Consider the following 5,008-nt stretch of genomic DNA (forward strand, 5'->3'; position numbering starts at 1 on the left):
TATATATATATATATATATATATTATATACATTTGTATGAAAATATATTTATATTAGTATATGTAATATACGAAGTTGCATATGCAGATGCACATATATCTCTTTTATGCTTACATGCACACGTATATATGTGTACATGCTTGTTGTTCGAGTGGTCGTGCGTGTATATGCATGTGTACATGAATATTTACACTCATACATGCATATGTATATAGCTACCAACTTATGCATTACATCATACACTCCAAAATATTCATTGCAATATATTACTTGCAAAAAAAAGAAAAAAAAAACAAAAAAAAAGGTGGGGGTGTGGAATCGCATGTATACATATCTATTCATAAGAACCCTGTATATACATAAATCTGCGTACTTAAATCTTTATACATGGTCGTTCATATTGAAACACGTACGCACATACACCAACCAACACATTTATGACATTGAAAATTACACATAAATATTATTATGCATACACGTTTATGTAAAACCGTCCAACTTCCATCCAGATCCAAAATGACAATACAGAATGTTTACCGTATGTGTGTGTCCACTATATATTTCTATACGTTCCCTAAATTTTATCCATATTGGATAACCATACAAGAAAAAAAAAGTATATATATATATAAACATGAAAGCTTATTCGCATAACATTTTAATTTAATTCAATGGTGCGTGAAATGTACTGTAACATTTTTGAGAGGATAACATTATAGTAGAAGGTTGAAGTAAGAATATGGAAAGTAAAAAAAAAAAAAAATGAAATAAAATATGTAATATTTAGATAAAGCATATACGGCATATTGAACACCGAATTTTTAATGGCAACGGATCGACAAAAAACAACAGCAGTAATATCACCATACTACTACTACTACTACTACTACTCAAGCCAAGATCAAAATAGTCGCTCGACTTATTAGAGAAAGCATACAAGTCACTTTCAAATTACACCGCACAATATCCACCTCGGACCACATGTACACATGTAAAATAAACACACACACACACACACACACACACACACACACACACACACACACACACATACAAACATACACACAAACATATATGTATATATATTATATACGAATACATACATATTACATTCATATATGTGTGGGTGTGTGTATTGGACTGGTGCAATTGCTTGAGTGTCAGGCAAAAAAAAGCATTGCGGTGCAAGACTCGGTGCTTTGCGTTCTGAGATCAAATCTCGAGGAGGTCATCATTGTCTTTCATTCCTCCTAAGTCTTCAAAGTAACAGTTAAACGAGACGAATTCGCATATCTTTTAGATCTTTAATCATCATTTTTTGCGATACTTGTTTGGGACTTTTAAACCCAGTATTACCACGCTGGTGTGCAACCATTTTCTTTATGGCTTTCAAACTTCACTAGAAAAATTTCCTACCTACCTGCATCTTTGCCTACCTACATTCCTACCTACCTACATAACCCTACTTACTGATCTACCTATTTACAAACCTACTTATCTACCAACCTGCCCCTATACATTCGTGCATACATACATACATCTACTCACGCAAACACATTCGTACGCACGCGCACATACACACATATAGCTTAGTAAATACATTAAATTCAACAATTGGGAACCACAGCAATGATGATGATGATCATGATAATAATGATAATGATAATGATAATAATAATAATAATAATAATAATAAAAATATTCAGACAAATACATAGCAAAAACACCAGGAATTACAAATATATATAACATACAGAAAATTGCACTACCGGGCACTGCACACATCCTACGCAAAACACTTTCAATACAGTAACCATAAGAGCACCACAGCAAACCACAGCACATACCCAAGGCGCACAGAGCTGCACTTGGTAGTGAAGTGAAAGCACGCTATAAAAACAGCACTACTGAATAATAATAATAATAATAATAATAATAATAATAATAATAATAATAATAATGATCATAATAATAATAATAATAATAATAATAATAATAAGCGCAGAAACTTTGGGGAACATGATACAACCCGTTAAATCTACTCTAGCGTTTCACTAGTATTATATCATAAGAATACTTGGAAGTTGAACGGAAAAGGAACAATTGGTCTCGTACGGAATTGTAGTCAGAGCAGAAATATCGCGGAAATATCTCGCTGAATACTTCATCCGACACTCTATTTGTCCAGTCCATCGCAATATCGACAATGACAACTATAATAATAATAATAATGATAATTATAATAGGCCAGATATAGTTGTCAAAGATCATGAAGAAAAAAAAATGCTTTCTAATTGATGTATCAATACCAGCAGATGACAACGTTTCCCTAAAAGAAATGGAGAAACTTTCAAAATACAAAGACCTAGAAATAGAGGTAACTCGATTGTGGAATCTAAAATCAGAAACGATTCCTATCATAGTGGGTGCCTTAGGTATAATAAAAAAATATTCAGACAAATACATAACAAAAACACCAGGACTTACAAATATATATAACATACAGAAAATTGCACTACTGGGCACTGCACATATCCTACGCAAAACACTTTTAATACAGTAACCATAAGAGCACCACAGCAAGCCACAGCCCATACCCAAGGCACACAGAGCTGCGCTCGGTAGTGATGTGAAAGCACGTTATAAAAATAAAACTACTGAACAATATTAATAATAATAATAATAATAATAATAATAATTGTTTCTAACGTAGGAACAAGGCTGTAAATTTTGGAGTGGGAGAACATTCAGTTAAAGCAACATTGTACTCGATTGGTATTTATTTTGTGGATCCCACAATGATGAGATGTAAAGTCTACGTTACCGGGTTTTTCCTCATAACGTTAGAATTATAAAACTGTATACAGCAAGGCATTTTAACCTACGCTGTCGGTAACATTTCGTCATAAATTTTCGACAAAACGAAAAACCACTAAGCAATATCTAAGTAATATTATTTGTTGTTAATAATGTTTTTAATATCCTTTTTTATTCTAAATGAATTTTTTTGTTTGTTTAATAATCAAACTATTACTAGTTGGTTCTTTACTCCGGATTTAATCCGTGGCAAATAAATCTGCGGTACCTAAACATTGTACTATATTTGGTACTATTAAACTTTTACTACACAAATCTTTGTTGTTGGTACTTACATTTCTTCCCCATTTTGTTAATGAATAACATGTGTGCGTGCGCGCGAGTATCGTGTGTGTTTGAATCATAAGGTTATCTAAGAGAAAATGGGCATAAAATGAATTACTTTTGGCTGGTGCATACATGTGATGTGGATAATAGTTACCAGTTTTTGAAGAAGCAGTGAGTGATTTAAGTGAAATGAGCTCGGATAAGAACACGACCAAAGAAGAAGTGAGGTGGAATCATGAAAAGGGGGTGGTGAAAACACCTGACATGATATAAAGCTCTGATGATAGAAATCAAAAAGCTGTGGTCAATGAAAAAAGTGTATATTGTTCGAAGGATGCTCGAGGTACAGTGAGCAAAAAAAAAAAAAAGAAATAGCAAATGGCTGGAAATGACAAGGTAAAAAATTAAGACAGAGCATACACAGAAAACAGCATTACTTGGCAGCGCAAGGAGACTCAGTACAGTTCTAGAGACCTAAAAAGAGAGTACCTCTTTAGATTATGAGATATGAACAGCTGGTGCATTAATGACATCTCCAGCAACAAGTCACGTATGTCAGACTTCAGAATAGTAACAACAACAACAATAATGATAAACCCATTTCAATGGCTTGGATAGACTTCAAGAAGTCCTTTGATAGTCTTCCTCACAGCTGTGTAAAGGAATGCCTAGAGGCATTCAAACTTTCACGAATAACCAAGAATCTTTTTTTTATCACGTGTCACGAAGCTCTGGAAAACGAAATTAATTCTCAATATGTACACCAGAACCATAAACTCTGAAAAAGTGAATATTAATTGTGGGATATTCTAAGGAGTCGCATTATCTCCTTTGTTATTTTGTTGTGTACTGTTTTCCTGAAGTAAACTCCTGCATGAAACAAATTACGGATACAAGATGTATGGAAAAACCATCAAACAACTTCTCTATATGGACGACTTGAAGCTGTTTGCGAAAATGATCAACGAACGTAAGCACTCCTTCACACAGTTGAACAATTCAGTGATGGCATTAAAATAGTATTTGAGATTGACAAATGCGTCAATTCTATATTTGTGAAGGAGAAACCATCAAATACATGCAAAACCACCCTAAAGAATTACCGCGATAAAAGAATTAGGTCACTACAGAAGTTATTAGTATCAAGGTGTCTGTGAAGGAGATATAATTAAACACGCTGATGAGGCAACAGATACGAAAGCAGTCCTGTTTTAGAATAAGTGCTATTCTGAAAACCAAATTGATTGCCGGAAACAAAACACGTTAATAATAGCTGTAATGATGGCATACAAGTTCAATTTTATAAACTGGTCCATCACTGATATCAACAATATTTTTGTCAAAATGCGAAAACGTGAAAATTCATCGTATGTATTACTCAAAAGCAGACATAGACCAAATATACCTTCCGGAGAAAGAAGGCTGTAAGGAGTTAATACAATCTGAAATCTCATTGGAAGCTGCAACCATGGGACTTTCCGCGTACTTGCAAAAAGTGAACGACTGGGTATTAAGGATGAACATACCGAAACGTGGCACTCATTGAAGAAAAACACAAAAGTATACTTTCAAAAATCGTAGCTTGATGAACCGATACCCGAAGGGATTGTGCCCCTAAATGTCAAGGTAAAACAAATGAAACTATAGCCAAACAAACCATCCTCCCAAATACTAAGGGGTAATGGGAGCGAAAACCACTGTATAATAATACGATTAGAGCAAAGTGCTCTGATGTTGACCAAATTCTTATCCAACAATGGCTGTGAAACTCTGATCCCAATCCAGAAACAGAGGAGTGTATTATTGATGGTCAGAATCGGTGCCTTCCAACTAGGATTTACCATAATAATTAATAGTCTGAAAC

This window comes from Octopus bimaculoides, chromosome 7, assembly GCF_001194135.2.
Source record: "Octopus bimaculoides isolate UCB-OBI-ISO-001 chromosome 7, ASM119413v2, whole genome shotgun sequence".
Lineage (NCBI taxonomy): Eukaryota > Metazoa > Mollusca > Cephalopoda > Octopoda > Octopodidae > Octopus > Octopus bimaculoides.